Source organism: Podarcis bocagei (assembly GCF_964188305.1).
Source record: "Podarcis bocagei genome assembly, chromosome: 1".
Taxonomy (NCBI): Eukaryota; Metazoa; Chordata; class Lepidosauria; order Squamata; family Lacertidae; genus Podarcis; species Podarcis bocagei.
The window spans coordinates 54,300,937-54,319,427 of record NC_138125.1 but is presented as its reverse complement, the minus strand read 5'-3'; the positions used below and the strand labels follow the sequence as shown (position 1 = coordinate 54,319,427).

Below are 18,491 nucleotides of genomic sequence, written 5' to 3'. Positions count from 1 at the left end.
TTTTGCTTTATTTTACCATCTGTGTAAGAATGCTACTTGAGAAACTAAACAGCACACTTGCCTTTCTGGGTAAGCTATGGCTGGAACACTTTCAGAAGGAAACAACACATGGTTTCAGGGAGTCTGAAAATGTTCTTCTGACAGTACCCTTGGGACTGGCGAGACAGCCTTTTTAGAAAGTTTTCAAGAGGGCTTCCGTGGAAAGTTTGCAGCTAAATATTATATAGCAGATGGGTTGCAAATCCAGAGTGAAGGAAAGAATAAAAGTTACAAGGAAGGAAACGCAAAACAATTTCTCTTGCTGTGAAGGAAAAACAGCTTAATTGTGTCTCCTTGAATCTTCTAATCCTGTTCTACAAGTGTGGGAAGTCGTCTGTGAGATGATGTCCCTCTTCTGTCCTGAAGATTTCTATTTAAATAAAACCTCAAAGGAGACGACCATTGTCTGAGTCACCTTTGATTGGTGACCCCAACAGGAAGAGAGAAATCTATCCCAAATGTGCAGCTAAGCACACAGTGTAATATGATTACTTTTAACTAGTGTGGCCATGTGAGAACCCTTTCCAATCCACTGGGATCTGCATTTGCAGTGCAGTATTTGCAGACTCTCCCTGGTCCTTTTCAATTATTTCTCCTTTCTTTCAATTCCAGAGGCATTAGTCTCATTTGCTCACTTCATTATCCCAAACTTAGATCCTTGTGAAGAACTATGTAACCCATCCTTCCCAAAACATTTCCCCCCCACTAGTTGGTACAGGTTAAGGGGAGGGTGTAATCCATGGGAAGGAAATAAATAATCAGTGCTTGTGGTTGTTTTAAGCAACTTAGGGTAAAGTTTCCTGCCTGGTTCTTCATGGCTATTACGTTACCTCTGAAAGCAATATTACACTTAAGATTACATACCAGATCTAACAAAAAGTTGCTGTTGCTTAACTTTGCTTTAAAAATATTATGTAAGGTTACTATGTCTAGGTTTTCTCCCAACCCCCCAACAAGTTTCATATAAACCTAATTAATCTCAAAAATATAAAGATAAAATGTCCATGCGCAGGATGGATGGATCCTTTAAACAGGAAACTGGAATGGATCTTCCTCATTGGTAGATTATTGTGCTGATGAATCTTGAAAGGAAACAGACCACCATTTTTTCCTTGCTCTCATAAATTAAGCCCATGTTGTTTACTCGGCAGATCTGAGATAGATCTGTCGAGTGAGCAGATCCCCTGTGTAGCAGGAAACTTGTAATTTCAGTCAAGTCGGGGAATATAAAGCTTTCTGGATAAAAACAAAGCACAGGAATCACTCACAAGGCTGCATGATTATGAAAACAAAGAAGTTCATGAACCAAACAAATCCAAGCCAATGAGGTTACAGTTCCCCTTGAAGTAACTCCAGCTTCTTCCTTGAGAAACTAAAAACACTCAGTCTGGAGGAAAATTGGTGTTTTGCCATTCTTTTTGGCATTTAGCAACAGGATGTCTAGAACAGGATACTTTAGCAAAATGTGAAGAAAAAAATTCCTTTCAGCGTACTTCCAAAAGTAGTGTTTAACACAAACCTTACATTCAGAGTGCTGACCTTTGAGCCAATTGCTGCCATTTCAGATAAATTAACAGTACCAGCATTGATAGCACAGCTACCATCATGCCAAAAGTAGCTCTAGGCCTAAGCCCCTGAAATGGGAAGTGCCACCTCATTCATGTATATCCAGGTTTGTCGCTTGTCCTGCAAGTCCACTGTGATTGCAATGATTTAAGAATCTTGGTACTACATAACATTAGAAGCTTCTTAACTTAATTTGCCATTAAACATATTTTGTGTTTCATTTTATGCAGGAATTGTAGACCTACAAGCAGGAAAACATCAGCATATTCAGTGTTTTTCTCCTGGCTATATCAACTTCACCAGCATAAATAAATGAATTTCTTCATAGTCGTCTTAAGTCAGGAGTTCCCTAATGGTGGTCTGCGGACCAATAGTGGTTCACAACCAACATCCAGATGGTCTGTACAAGAATACAATTAAAAATCATGCCACACCCAGCACAGTGCAGTACTATTGCTACAACAGGCAGAATAACCATTGAGTTGTTCACCAAGACCTTCAGCAATTTTCAAGTAGTTGGGCTGTGGGGGAACCATTGGCTTAAGTTATTACCATCTTTGGCAAGAGATCATCAGCTTTTTTATGAACTAGTTCATATAGTGAAGATTAACAGGGATGTCCATTGCACTACTCCTAGCAGTAGTACTCCAGGAGCTCATGAACAGGGGTGTTTGTGAGGGGTATTGAGCAGGGGCATTTGAGGGGGAGGCCCAGAGTGCTGTGTCACCATGTACATAGGACCAGGGGAGATGAATGACAAGGGAGCTACAGCAACACCGGTGCCATGTTTGTTTCCCTGCCTGAGGGTGTGCAACGCTATACCTGCAGCAAGGGTAAGCTGGTTGACTTTTTGGAAGAAAAATACAACACCTTGGCTTATCCACACTTTGAGTCATTAGGAAACATGCAGAATTTCTGGACAGAGCAGAACAGACTGTCCTGGAAGAGTGGCACATGGGGGATGCCTCTAGGGAAGAGGAAGATCACCAAATGCAGGAGGCAAACACTTGGAAGAACATGGCTTGCAGAAGCAGTGCTGTCAGGAACCACACTGTGCCTTTGGAGCTGCACAATTGATTCTAGGCACTCCCCATGATACATCATGCAATCTCTGGCACCTTTTCTAGGTACAACGGGAGTGTCATGGAGTGCTTCTGCCATTCAGAGTAGACAGGACTGATTTATGATCTGATCATATATGGATTTCTTAGTATTTTCTTCATTATTTTGTTACATTTTACAGTAAGGTGGTTCACTAAATCAAACTATGGTTTATCACAAGATTCTGACCACTGCTTTCCTCCTCCAGTCCTTTTGCTACTGTGAGCTTGAGCCATAGTTTGGCACAGGGTGTTGTCCAAATCCCGGCTCACGGTTTGCCTCACTCTAGGCAAACCACAAACTGTAGCCAAGGTTTGCTCTTGGGTTTACATGGTTTGGCTTAGCATGAAGTGCGAATCAGCTGAATATGTATAAAAGATTTTGAGCTTTTAGGCTATAATCAAAATAGGATTAAAGTTGTGATCCTGTACATATCTAGGAGTGGGCTCCATTAAAACCAATGAGTTTTACTGTGGAGCAGACTTTTATAGGATCACACTGTTAAGTTTTCCCCCTTCCATCATGAATCTTAGAATGTCAGGGTGTGGGGAGAAAGCAGGGTATTGACATCAATCATTATGTTAGATACTGAAAGTATTTTAACAAAAAACTCCCAACAAGACAAAAGATGGATGGCATAATAGTAATGTCAACAGAAAAATTGGATTGTTTTCAAATGCAAAGGCAAGTATTGTTTGTTATGAACAGCTGCACAGGACTCACAAAGCCACAGCCTAAGTAAATATATTGTTTTTAGCAGAAAATATAGTTGCTTTGAAAATTAGCATTTTGAGCAAAATTAGGAAAACCGATGTATTCAGTCTGAATTGTAACAGCCTCGTGAGAAGTTTTAATTGATAGATATGCAGTGAGCAAAAGCAAGATTTGGTGTGAGATGATGTGTTGTTACCATTGCAAGTAAAAAGTAAGAAAACACACAAGAAACCTCGGGACTTTATAGCTTCTTTGGGGGGCGGGAATCTGATTTGGAAACTACCATTGGAATCCATAGTTAAGATGTAAGCAGATGGAATAGGAAAAAATTGGTACAGTTGAGGTTTTTTCATGGAATGAAACAGGAATATTTATCTTACATGGTGCCTTTGGAAATGGTTTCCCTTTCTACTTGGCATTCGCATTTTGTGCACTGACCACAAAATTCATTAGCCTGAAGCTGTGAACCCTTTTGTGGTGGCAGTGAGCCAAGTCCTAGATGACTGGAACTTGATGATAATGCCAAGACACACAATATGCAATAGCTGTGTTTATTGTGGTCATGAGTGTATAGATTGCATCCAAGTGATTGGAATTTAATTTCACCAGCTTTGACTCTTCATTTTAGGGGATTTTAGGACAGCTCTCAATGCTTCTTCAGAAATGCTTACTGATTTCTGTAGGCTCACTTGTGATTAGCTCTTCTTCAAATATCATTGCTAAGTCTTTCAAAATTAGTATTCTTTTATTTTAAAGTAAAATAATTACATTTTAGGGATATATTCCTTGTGGTTGAAAACTGGAGATTGGTTACCGAAAAAGTAATATGTAGGAGATGGGGATCAGGGATATGTACTCCCTGGACTGAACTTTGCATTTGAGACAAAGTGAATCAGGAGCCACAAGTTTAGAAAGCCCTCCTGCTTGCATACCAGTTCATTTTTCACTTTCATGCCTTTTCAGCTACTGAAGAAGCAAATTCGCAGGCTGGATATTTTTTGTAAAGGTTTCTAAGATGTTGAAAAAATGCTTATTGTTCTATCGAAGTTGTAGAATTTAAAGCTCTGTTAAAGTAAACTGATGTGTAGGTATTCACACATCAGTCCAGAAATCCACAAGGCATACTATGTGGGCGCAGTTTTTAAGGCCCTTTCCAAATGTAGCTTCATTCGATACCCAATCTATTGCTGTAATTTGCACAAACTTCAGCAGAGATTTTAAGCACAGAGCTTGGAATTGCAATTTGCAGGTGTTGTCAAAGTCAGGAAGAGTTGGTTGTACAAGATCAAAATGCATACTTTATCTGTACACGGTTAGAAACCTGAAATAATCTCAGAGGATACATGTGAGAGTGGGAACAAAAAAAGAGGTGGAGAACATTGAAAAATTAAGACTATACAACAATTGGGTATTGGAAATGTATTGAGTGATGTCACTTAAATGTGAGGTTTCCTTTGCTATTCCCTATGATTTGAAGGAATTATTTGCACTTGTCTGAGACAATGAAAGCAAAAAAGGAAGGAGATGTATAGAAAATGTTTTGGGCAGGACGGGGGAAGCTTTGGCAGTCCAGGTATTGCTGAACTACACTTGCCATTAGCCTTAGCAAAGATAATGGCCAAAGATGATGAGAGTTGTACTTCAGCAACATCTGGAGGGATAAAGGTTTCCCACACCCAATTTATGCTGTTCACTGATCTACCATTTGTTACTGATGATTAATCATTTGGAATTGAGTTAGTCAATTAATTGGTTTTGAATGTGAGCAAATATACATATCAGCATAGGTTTATTCAGCAGGTGAGATGATTTTTTTAAAAAAAATAGTGTCCAGTTGGAAAGAAATATCATATATCATCCTTTTTTTATTCTCATTCCTCATGACAGTAGCACAGAAGAACCAAAATAGCCTCAAAACATTTCCTCCAGGCCAAATTTCCATGGGTTGGATTTTCGTATAAAAATGCTGAAGTATTTTTTAAAATGTTTTTTAAGAACCTAAATAGTTCTAGGCCTGCACTAGAATAATAAGCGTGATCTTAACTCACAGTCCTTCCAATTAAAATTAGCCTCTACCAATTAATCAGCTAAAGGTTAGTTAATCTTCTAGTTTAGCCAATTAAAATTTACAGCCACAGCCATTGCATACTAATATTATGATAAGCCTTGGCTTCCCAGACAAGCAAAAGGAAATTTCATCAAAAATGAAAGGTTTATATGGAGACAATTGTGTTTGCTGTTTATATAGCTTAGACTGGCGGGAGGTGGGGGTGGGAATGGGAGCAGCAGCAATGCTGGTCTAGGAAAAAGCAATGCAAAGTGATTTGGAACTTTGCCATTCATTATACAGAGACTCTTTTATGGAACCTGCATCTTCAGATAGCATAATTCTATCACTCTGGAAGTGCTGTCAATCTCCCCCCTCCTCCATTCCATCTTTGGGGCCAGGAGGGTGTTAGGATTAATGAGAGGCAGCAATCGAAGGAAAATATCCCATTATCCCTACCCTTTGGCAAGCATGGATAATTAGTGGAACCTTTTGCAAGAAATATCATTTGTTTCAATGTAATTGCAAAATAATTATCTCATATGGTAGGAGTATTAACTGTGTTGATTGATAACATGCAGGTAATATATGAAACATCTGCTTCAGGAAGACATGAGCCACAACACAGTTTTAATTGGTCAGGTCAGCATTAATGTCCTGCAATTAAGTGTATCAAGCACTGCATTGAATGTTGGAAGTGCTTGTCATACACACTCTTGTTGATGTGACATGAAGAAAATGGATTCTCCTGGGAGCCTTTTGCTTGGAAGATGAGAATCTTTCATATCTGCCCTTTTCAAAGAATTTGTGATTGGACTTTTGAGCCTTTCTAATTAATTATATAGACCGTGATGCATATCTAATAGAATTTCTAAAGGAAACATTGGGCAGAGAAAGGGGAGTGGGAGAAAGAGAAGATTCTTCATGGAGTTGCTCATCCTTATTGAGGAATTGCTTAGACTCGCTCATGCTCTGACTCTTCTTGACAGAATGAGGCCTCTTTGGGTTTGTGGAGGTATATCATTGACTGAGAAATGGCAAGTATTCCTGTTCTGTCCCAGCTGGGCATTGAGTTACATATATTGTTCCCTAATTGCTGTGTTTAGAACTCCTTTCATTTTCACTATGTAGACTGTTGACAGCTGATCAAGTCTTGGTATCTGATACCTTGCATTGATTAGTTGTACTTTATCTAGCTGTAAGCTGCCTTGAGTCCCTGTCAGGGAAAAGGGTAGGATATAAATAAATATAATAAGAATAATAGTTTATATGTTTAGACCAGTTTTCTCAGAAGAAAGCCTTATTCTCTGTTGCTCTGAGTCGCAGCCTGTGGGGTATGTCCTCTCCTTGTCTTTTATCACCACCACCACCACCATTTATTAATTTATATATCTCTTAAAGTTAAGATGATTTCTAAGCAGTCTACAAAGCATAAAAACCAGGAGGAGAACAAAAAGGGCAGCATATTCTCTTTTATATGTCAGCCACCAGGGTGGTCAAGGCCATTTCCAAATCATAACCAGACCTGAAGTTAGACCAAAATGGATACAAATAATTAGCATCCCCAAAGACTGTCCAGCGTTTCATATTGTTTTATTTGTGTCTGTCTTAAGCTCTATGACATGGGAGCACTTCCCATTTGTTGTGAATGATTCTCACAAGTACTCTGTTTTAGGCTCTTGAGAAAGGGTAGCCTGCCCCTGATGTTATTGGATAGGATCTCCCATTATCCTTGACCACTGCAAATTGTTCTGCTTCTAGTCTGTGTGTGACTTCCTTTATTCCTCATTACTAGCCTGATAGAAAGATAATCCATTAGCTACTTAATTATAATCCTCTTCTCTTGTTAAAGAAGGTCTCCCTTTATGGACACAGAACTGTGTTTGACTTTTGCTCAGGAGACTTTATTGAGATTTATATCACAGGTTTAAAGAACGTGTGCTTTTCCTAAGAAGACTGCAGTGCCTTCACCTTTAGTTGTGTAAAAGGTGTGGTACCTTTGTCCTTACTATGTGCACAGATTTGTCTACCCAGTACTAGAAGCTGCTTTCCAATGGAATTTACCTGGCTGGTCAAACACAGACTATTAACTTTAAAAGTCTTAAGGCCCCCCTTTTTTACTTGAATGCCACCAAATTCTCCATACAACCATATAAGCTCTGAGCAAGCCTCACCCACAAATCTAAAAAAAGTGTGTTATCATGGGATCGGTCATAATGGGAAAATGTCTCCCAAATATTATTTTCCCTATGGAAACAGGATCATATGAGTTTACTAGTATGCAAATTACTGGTTTATGAAATGCTTCATGTTTAGGCTGTGAAATGTTAGATGCTGGCATAGTTCATGGTGATGATGGTTTGCCAGTATATTAGACTCAGGAAAATTATGACTGCTTCCAATCATAGTGTGACTACAAAGTGGAAAAAAGGAACACAGCCCTAGTCACGTGTTACTTGCATGTAACAGCCTCCACATGATTGGGACACCCAGTTGTGCAGTTCTGCTGATCGTTCATGTAAGCTGGATGCTGAATGCTGGGCTTTCTCTTCAGACATTTCCAGAAATTGTGATGTGGACAGCGGCAGAATCACTGTAACTCCAAAATAGCTCCTGCTATGCTCTGTGTAATGTGTGAATAAGACTAGTTTAAAGTGGGTTTCTGATCACTGTAGTTACTCTACACCAGAAAGTGAAGGAGGGAAGTTTCACATGTGTGGAGGGGGAGACGTTGCATGTAAGCCATGATCACTTTCCTGACAGCAAAATCATGGTTTGACTGCAGTGTCTCAGCTGAGCAGCTGCTGAAGTAAATTACTTCACTGCCATAAATATGAATACTTCATTCAGTAAATGTGAAGCCTTTGTTTCGCAAATGTGAAACAGGCATACCTGTCAAGTACTGGTATGTGATGAAACTGTGTGCAAATAGCATCTCAAAATTCTTCATCCTGTTAGTGAGTAGAGAAATTGGGGGCGGGGTGTCCCCCATTTTCTCTAGGGATAGAATATACTCTTGAACAACTTTTTGGTAGTAGTGTTCATCTTTATTTGCATCAGCCTCTAGCCATAGCAATAAAATAAAATACAATGTACTGAAGATAAAGGTAAAAACTTAACTATACAAAATACATTCTGGAGTGTTCCTCATCAGCAGTGGCTTCAGGACTTCTTAACCTGATCCCTCACCAACATTGAAGGTTTTACCCGTTGTTATTCATAGAATCATAGAATCATAGAGTTGGAAGAGACCACAAGGGCCATCAGAAGCAGCTATATGTGATCAGCTACCTTGACTTTAAATAACTAACCGCGTCTATATATTAGGCAGGCATCCCACAATCACCATGCTTCGTGGACTTAAAATTTTTTTTAGTCACCTACTGATTTCCTCCTCTCACCCCTGAAATCTGGAATGGCATCCCTGCTGTCTGTTCCACACAGTTTGTCAGGTCAAACCTCTCATGTATGCCTTCACCTTTCATAGAACTAGTAAGCTACGTCTGTAAATAAACATATCGAACAGCAAGCATTCTGCTATTTTAAAGCACCCAAAGCTGAAATTATTATTCCTAGTGGGCTTATCTCAGAGCCTGTCAAATTAGCGCTGTATCTGTAGCTGTATTTAGCTTCATTTGATCTACTGAGATGTATGTACACTGTGGTTGATGTAAAATGAACCAGTTCATCATTATTTTTACATTTCTTTATTGCTGCTCATGACTCACAAGAAGCTCAATTTAAGTGTTAGTCTCATTACATTCTATTGTTGTCTCTTTGTGTACATACAGCCAGAATCTCTTCCTTTTCCCTCCTCCATACTACACACAAGCTCATTTTTCCTGCAATCTCAAAAATGATAGAATGATCTCGATACGAATCCAAGGCAGACCTTTTAACATCACAGCAATCCAAGTTTATGCACCAACCACTGGTGCGGAAGAAACGGATATTGACCAATTCTAGGAAGACTTACAAGACCTTATAGAAATGACACCAAAGAAGGATGTTCTTCTCATTATAGGGGATTGGAATGCTAAAGTAGGAAATCAAGAGATAAAAGGAACAACTGGCAAGTTTGGCCTTGGAGATCAAAACAAAGCAGGGCAAAGGCTAATAGAGTTCTGTCAAGAGAACAAGCTGGTCATCACAAACACGCTTTTCCAACAACACAAGAGACGACTCTACACATGGACATCACCAGATGGGCAGCACCGAAATCAGATTGATTATATTCTCTGCAGCCAAAGATGGAGAAGCTCTATACAGTCAGCAAAAACAAGACCTGGAGCTGACTGTGGCTCAGATCATCAGCTTCTTATAGCAAAATTCAAGCTTAAACTGAAGAAAGTAGGAAAAACCACTGGGCTGGTAAGATACAATCTAAATCAAATCCCTTATGAATACACAGTGGAAGTGAGGAACAGGTTTAAGGATTTAGATTTGTTGGACAGAGTGCCTGAAGAACTATGGGTGGAGGCTCGCAACATTATATAGGAGGCAGCAACGAAAACCATCCCAATGAAAAGGAAATTCAAGAAAGCAAAGTGGCTGTCCAACGAGGCCTTACAAATAGTGGGGGAGAGAAGGAAAGCAAAATGCGAGGGAGATCGTGAAAGATACAGGAAATTGAATGCAGATTTCCAAAAAATAGCAAGGAGAGACAAGAAGGCCTTCTTAAACGAGCAATGCAAAGAAATAGAGGAAAACAACAGAATGGGAAGAACCAGAGATCTGTTCAAGAAAATTGGAGATATGAAAGGAACATTTCGTACAAAGATTACGATAATAAAGGACAAAAGAGGTAAGGACCTAACAGAAGCAGAAGACATCAAGAAGAGGTGGCAAGAATACACAGAGGAATTATACCAGAAAGATATGGATACCCAGGTAGTGTGGTTGCTGACCTTGAGCCAGACATCCTGGAGAGTGAAATCAAATGGGCCTTAGAAAGCACTGCAAATAACAAGGCCAGTGGAAGTGATGGTATTCCAGCTGAACTATTTAAAATTTTAAAAGATGATGCTGTTAAGGTGCTACACTCAATATGCCAGCAAGTTTGGAAAACTCAGCAGTGGCCAGAGGATTGGAGAAGATCAGTCTACATCCCAGTCCCAAAGAAGGGCAGTGCCAAAGAATGCTCCAACTACCGCACAATTGCACTCATTTCACACGCTAGCAAGGTTATGCTTAAAATTCTACAAGGAAGGCTCAAGCAGTATGTGGACCGAGAACTCCCAGAAGTGCAAGCTGGATTTAGAAGAGGCAGAGGAACCAGAGACCAAATTGCAAACATGTGCTGGATTATGGAGAAAGCTAGAGAGTTCCAGAAAGACATCTACTTCTGCTTCATTGACTATGCAAAAGCCTTTGACTGTGTCGACCACAGCAAATTATGGCAAGTTCTTAAAGAAATGGGAGTGCCTGATCACCTCACCTGTCTCCTGAGAAATCTCTATGTGGGACAAGAAGCTACAGTTAGAACTGGATATGGAACAACTGATTGGTTCAAAATTGGGAAAGGAGTACGGCAAGGCTGTATATTGTCTCCCTGCTTATTTAACTTATATGCAGAATTCATCATGCGAAAGGCTGGGCTGGATGAATCCCAAGCCAGAATTAAGATAACAACCTCAGATATGCAGATGACACCACCTTGATGGCAGAAAGCGAGGAGGAATTAAAGAACCTTTTAATGAGGGTGAAAGAGGAGAGCGCAAAATATGGTCTGAAGCTCAACATCAAAAAAACGAAGATCATGGCCACTGGTCCCATCACCTCCTGGCAAATAGAAGGGGAAGAAAAGGAGGCAGTGAGGGATTTTACTTTTTTGGGCTCCATGATCACTGCAGATGGTGACAGCAGTCACAAAATTAAAAGACGCCTGCTCCTTGGGAGAAAGGCGATGGCAAACCTAGACAGCATCTTAAAAAGCAGAGACACCACCTTGCCAACAAAGGTCCGTATAGTTAAAGCCATGGTTTTCCCAGTAGTGATGTATGGAAGTGAGAGCTGGACCATCAAGAAGGCTGATTGTCGAAGAATTGATGCTTTTGAATTATGGTGCTGGAGGAGACTCTTGAGAGTCCCATGGACTGCAAGAAGATCAAACCTCTCCATTCTTAAGGAAATCAGCCCTGAGTGCTCACTGGAAGGACAGATTGTGAAGCTGAGGCTCCAATACTTTGGCCACCTCATGAGAAGAGAAGACTCCCTGGAAAAGACCCTGATGTTGGGAAAGATGGAGGGCACAAGGAGAAGGGGATGACAGAGGACGAGATGGTTGGACAGTGTTCTCGAAGCTACCAGCATGAGTTTAACCAAACTGCGGGAGGCAGTGGAAGACAGAAGTGCCTGGCGTGCTCTGGTCCATGGGGTCACGAAGAGTCGGACACGACTAAATGACTAAACAACAACAAAGGCTGTGAAAACTCACTTTTACAACTTCTGACTACTATACTATTCAGAATATAATAGATGGTACATAACATAAACTTTCTCCTCTGAGTGCTTGCCTTTGCTATTCAGAAAGTTCCATTAGTGACCCTAATTACAGTGGTGCATCAGTTAAAAGAGTGACAGACTATGGACAGTTTTATATAAAAAACACATTGTTCCTTCTTAATGGAAAGGAAAAATGCCCACTGTCACTGAATTCACTCTCCCCACCACCACCAAATGAATATTTTGGATAGAGTGTCTCACATCTTTCCCTTGCTACCTAATGCTGAGAGTGAATGAGAAAACCATCCTTTTAGGCAGGACTTTTTTCTGGGGGAACTCTTAGGAACTCAGTTCCGACACCTCTTTTTCTAGAAAAATAGCACTGCTTTCAGCCCCTCCCAAGGACAGTTTTCTTGTTGATGGTTGTTTCTGGGAGATGTGCAGGCAAAAATAGTTAAAAGGGTTCCCTCAGTTCACAGCGGTGGACTCTCCTGGGTCCCTGGCATTGGCTTCATTAGATTGCATGCTGGTGTTGTATCTGTTACTTTATTCAGACAATCTCCAAAGTATGATTTGGAGGATTAAGAACTATCCACTTCCTTCTCCCTTTATACGTTGTTCTTTATGTTACTTCCTGGTCTAATCAAACCATAGTTTAACGTTACCAGCAAACTGCACTAGAAGAGGAAGATGTTGAACTGGGAAGACCTAATATTCTTCTGGTTTTGGGGCATTCTAATGTATTCTCTTACTACTTCCCACAGGTCACTGAATGCACATGTTGCTGTAGGTTGCTGGTGTTACAGCCTCCTGTTCAAGCCTGATAGCCCCCACTAAACAAAACTAAGGTAAGGAATGGCAAGTGTGCCTATTATTATTATTAATACCCTGCATTTCCCCCTGAAGTGACTCAGTGCACCTCTAAGTCAGGAATAGGGTGAGTGGTACTTCCTATTGCGATACACTGTCTTGTTGTATTTGTCCAATATGCTTCCTCTGCCTTTTCCTAGAAAAGCTTTGCCTCTTATATGTTCACAGGGCTTTACATTGTTCTAACAGTTGTTTAAAAAGATGAAAGCCATTCAAGACAAACTACTAGCACCTAATGGTATCCTCTGCCATGCATTGCAGAGGCTTATTTGAAACAATGGGGATTTCTGCCTCTTTTGCTTTGAAAGGATATCCCACATTCTAATAAGATAAATCTGACAGATTTTTTGAAGTCTGCATTTCTGCAATTGCAACTAATACAAGATGAGAGAAGGATTCCAGTTCTTGCTTTGTTGTACTACACCTTCATATCCACATTGTAAACCACTCTGTGAACTTCAAATGACCCCGAATCATTGGTACATGGATCAGATAATGTAGGGTTGCTGCTGGATTGTGTTTTGTGACTATCCTAAAGGAAGATCCAGTGCAGTTGAAGATAATGTGGAAAATTCCAGGGAAATTAGTAAAGCTTCATTTATCTATACTGCTTTTTATCATTTGTACTGTTTCCCTCTCTCTCTCTGCTTTTGGTGCTTCTTCCTATGGTAATGATACATTTACATGAGAAGTCTTCATTCACATGCACAAGGTGGCTGCATTATTTGTTCCCTGTTTTTCCCTGGAGTTTTCTGCTGTGTACTTTCTCTGTAGATAAACATAGCATTTGCGCCCAGTGTGGAAACATTAACACTTCTGTTTTCATCCGAAAGAGAGAGATGCTTCAATCTGATGTTTACATGAAGCTACAGATGCTTATGCATAGAATTTCTAATAGACGGTTCAGTGTTAAAACTGTAGTCCTTTTAATATGCAAGTCCACCTTAAAATGCCTGAAGGAAGGGCCATATCACTAGACACTAAACAGAGTATTTTCTGACGCTCTCTCACTGGAGATGCTGGAACAGTTTTATCTTTAGCAGAGAGTAAAATCTCATTCACTTTCATTTTTATCTATGGTAGCTAGCTTTTTAAAGCTAGTGTTTTCACATCTTTTTCTACATTGTTAAAAAATATTTGTGCCTGTTCATATGCTGGTTGCAGTTGAATGCTAAAGGAACTTGGCAAGAGAGGCATTTAACCCCAGAAAAATGAAGCAACTTTAGAAGCTTAGAAAGGTCCATTATGTCCTACTGATTTGTTCAGTAAAGAACCCAGGAGCTTGTCTGGAAATGTCACTGATAACGTTGGAAAATGTGGGAGAGTTGGGCACATACTAAAATAGCTTTGGATGGATCAAGCCCTCTGATCCTGATTGCTGCCTGGTCCTGACCCGCTCTAAACCACAGTTAGGAGCTGACATAATGTTCCTTTTATGTAACTACATATGACACCAAATATTCCACTGAAGGAGAGCTGACAGCATAGTACATATGGGAACCTTGGCTCGTTCCCTTGCATTGAATATATGGCATACATTTTATAGTTACATCTGCATCACAGTGGTTGTGAATTTCATCTTGGCATATCTTACCATGGAAGAGAGGGCAGCAAACAATATATTCCTTGAAGAGGCGGTTACCGCGTATAGTTATTCATGTAGCATACGTAAGGGTTGGCCAGATAGTGAACACCATCTGTGTGTCTGATTAAAAAAGTATGTAGAACCTCAACAGATTCTTCTCATTCTACTTTGAGTTGCCATCCTGTGCAGTGAGCACTTTCAAGCAGGGTTTAGATAAAAATTGGAAACTTCTTATGGGCTTCTGTAGGAAGGAAACTGTTTACACAGGTTTATGAATTTTATATGACCTCAATAGATAAATGTGCAAAGTGAGTTGGGTCTTAACAGCAGATTAAACATACATTTGTTGAATTAAAATTAGCAACCTTTAATAAGTGAAAATAAGACCCTCCTGGGACTATAGAAAAGATTAACCAAGTCATATCAGTGAATGCCTGCTTGAGTAAGCTCTAAGTAATAGAAAGCATTATGGCTCGGGTTCTCTATTAAGAGCAAGTACAAAGCTCGCACAGTCAACTTTCGGACATTGTGCTTTTATCTTGTACGGATCAATCTTTAAATTCCTGCTTGTGTTAAGATGATCAGCAAATAGCAGGATGGATGAACCAAGTAACCTGGTGTGTTATGTCGTCTTCTTTTTACCTGTCTCCCATTCTGACATACTGAAACAACCAACATTTTCTGCAGTGGTGGATGCTGCCAGTTTGGAATGAATTGAAAGTTGCACACTGAAGGTTGCTGAGTCTGAAATTGGAATCATGAGAATATTTGATTCCACACTGCCATCTCCACTAGGGGTTGCGAATTAAGATAAGATGGGTGTTTCATAATAACAAAATGTGCATTGAACCCTGTTCCCAGCATTGGTGAGTGCTAGAATATTCACTGGCATGTCAGACAGAATGTTTTGTCTGCTACAGGATACATGACAGGGTGGAATAGATGGGTATAAGCCAGGTTATTGCATGGATCCATCTTTTTTCACAAACATGCCTGCCTATTGTTCTGTTCTGGTGGTAAAAAGTCCAGCATATGAGTCAAAGATGTACAAATATCCTGGCTTTGAAGCAGTTTATATATTTGTAAAATGAATAAATGCATTACTATCCCTCAGAATGTGGTTCTGCCAAACCTCCATACCCTGCTACCAGAAGGTGGATAGTGTTAAACTAAATAGATGTAACTAAATATCTTGCAAACACAGGAAGCCAGCCATTTTTTAAAAAGTACTGAAAACTGTCCTTCCACCCCCACCTTTCTTTATCTTAATCTACGATTTGAGATAGAAGCTCTTAAATGGTGCAGCTTGGTATCTGATGTCAATGCCAGCTGCCTAATTGCTTGAACATTCTGTACCATCTTACTTGGATATGAGGGGTCTTGCTCCACCAGTAAGAATCACCCCATCCTGCGTCTTTCTGCCACTTCCCTTCCCTTTGAAGCCAGGCTGCTGAAGTGTTTGAACACAGCGTTGAAATCATTAAATTCAGTGACATTTTAACCACAGTTGCTTGTCTAGCCTGAAATAAGCAATTTGAAAGGCGGAGAAGGACTTAGGGTGTCGGAAAAGGAGATAGATAAATCAATGGAGGCCAAGGACTTTTACATTCAAAGTGGTGGTCATGGAGAGGGCTGTTGAGGCAGTAGCTGGTGGAGGGGGAATATCCCTTTCATTGGTGTGTGTGTTTGTTTTTATCCCAGCATACAGCTATTAATGGTTAGCTGTAAAGAAACCCTTCACTAAAAAAAATTACCTAGTTATACGAGACTAAACCTAAACTGTGTAGTCTGAGGCTATGCAGAGAGAATACCAAATCAAAAAGTGTTGCTTATGAGAGTGAGCTTCAGGCTAGTGCACTTGCTTCTCACCTCCCCCCTCCTTTTTTCTCCGTACACACTGAGAATAGGAATTTCTGTTCTGTGTTTTCAGCAAACCATAGTTTGCTGTTTCATCCAAGCCTCACAAACATATGCTTTGTGCAAACCATATACAAAGTGTGTAATTCCCACTCTATCCAGACACTTATGTTACTTCATGAGGTGTGACCTCTTCTTTTTCTTTTATTATTATAACTGTCACAGTCACCGTGTTTAGTTCAGTAAATGTTTAGCATCCCATGTTCCCACCATATAGAAAAAACACAATTGTGGAATCATAGAGTTGGAGGGGGTCTTGCGCAATCTGGACCAATTCCCTGCTTGATACAGGATACCCAGGACTCGAGCATTCCCAGTAAATAGCTGCCTATCTTCTGCTTGAACGCCTCCAGCGAGTGTCCACCCTTCTAATTAATTGGTTCCATTATTCAACTGCTCTTAGCGAGTTTCTCCAAATGTTCAGCTAATATCTACCCTCCTGGAACTTAAGCCCTAGCTAGATTAAGTCTAGCTCTGGTGTCTTGGATAGCAGTGAACAGTTATTGGCCTTTTTCTAAGTTATAATATATCAGGTATTTCAGAAGGCTATACCATCCTCTTCTTCTCCAGGGTATTTATACCCAGTTCCATCAACATTTTTCGACTGGACTTGTTTTTCATACAGCTAACCATCTTTGTTATGGTCCTCTAAATATTTTCCAAGCAGAACTGAATGCTGCTCCAGAAGTGGCATCACTGGCACAGGATAATGTGGAAATATTAATTCCCATGACTTGGAAACTATGGTTCTATTAACGTATTAGCTGAAAATTGCATTAGCCTTTTTTTGCAGCCACATCACGTTGCTGACTCATGTTCCGCTTGTGACAGATTTCAGTTTGTGTTCAAGCTACTGTATGTTGTAAAGGCATGGAACAATGTAAAAAGCTACACTCCTAAATCAGGTTGGGGGAAAAGGTTAGCATGTTAAGATAAAATGGTCAGAGGTTGCTGGATGAGAAGTTTGGCTAGACTAGGGACTCAGCTGCATTTGCAAAGAAAAAGTGTTTTATATGTGTTGTTTATGCATTCTAACACTGTGACACCAGATGGTGCTGTGGAGTTCCATTTTTGCTAACCCGATTTCTCATACAAAGTTTGCAACGCATTTAACTGAAACGCTTCTTTGATGTGTCTAGATCCAGCCTAGGGCGCAAAGCACAGATGAACACAGATGGCTGAGTATGGAGACTTACCTAAGACTGCTCTCTTTAACCACACTCCCCCCCTTTTTTTAGAATGGGTGTTTGGGAAATGTGATTTTAACATTTCCCAGATGCTTTCAGAAGTGACATCAGCTGTTGCTAAAATCCACCTCCACTTCCACTCAGTTATAAGTGCATTGCATAGACCACCTGCTCTAGATCATTTTGAAGCCAGATATATTAATGTTATGTTTGTGGTGCTGGTAAATGAATGTGCTGCTGGTAGTACTAATGGAGGGCACATCCAGACTTCTGTTTATCCTGCCACTTGCCCCTGGGAAAACCCAATCTTTACTAGTGAATTTGAGCAAACATCAATCTGGTGCGAGTTTTCCAGGGGAAAGAGTAGGGCAAAGACAAAAGCTCTTAGACCCATGCCTTAAAACCATTGGGAGAAGTGGAAAAGTGCTCGGAGCATGCTTTCTAGGCACTTGAACAAGTGGAAGTGTGGTCGAGCTCATAGGCATGCCACATTTGCTGTCGGTTACAAGTTTTAACGAAGAGCTTCTTCCTCTTTGTCCATCTCAGCCAGCCTCCTCTGTTGCCACATCATTGCTTGTTCAAAGGAAATTCTGGGCATGCCTTTCTTGTAGTGTATTTTTTTTCTTTTTTAAAAGAAATATAGGAAGGTGGTGCAATTTACAGCTAGGAAGATGCTTATCAGTAAAAGATAATGTTTCCAACATGCAATCATTAATAAACTCCTGCTATATATGATTATCTCCTGTACAAATTACTTTGACAAGTGAAAATAGGCTTGCACAAAATGACAGATGGGGAGAGTAGAGCAGCCTTTCATCAAGGTGTAGATTCCTGGGGCAAGCTATAGAGCTGATGTCACTCAAAGGAGATAATAAAGGCATTGGATTCCTTATTTTGATTGCTGCACAGGCTGCTGTCTTGTTCTTTTGTGAGTTTTAAACACCCCAAGTGGGAGAGGTGAGCTTGTCTCAATTACATCTTAAGATTTACTGTCGCTCTTTCACTTTAGTGATTCTGCAGG

The 18,491-nt window shown here is 40.2% G+C and overlaps 1 protein-coding gene across 8 annotated transcripts in view; it reads left to right on the top strand.

Annotated features, from left to right (window-relative positions):
* TSPAN18 (tetraspanin 18) overlaps positions 1 to 18,491 on the top strand; it is a 168,222-nt gene that overhangs the window by 74,666 nt on the left and 75,065 nt on the right. For all 8 annotated transcript variants that reach the window (XM_081166602.1, XM_081166598.1, XM_081166601.1 and 5 more), the window contains one exon: positions 12,676 to 12,759. The gene's annotated coding sequence lies outside the window, so the exon portion shown is untranslated. The remainder of the gene's footprint in view (positions 1 to 12,675; positions 12,760 to 18,491) is intronic.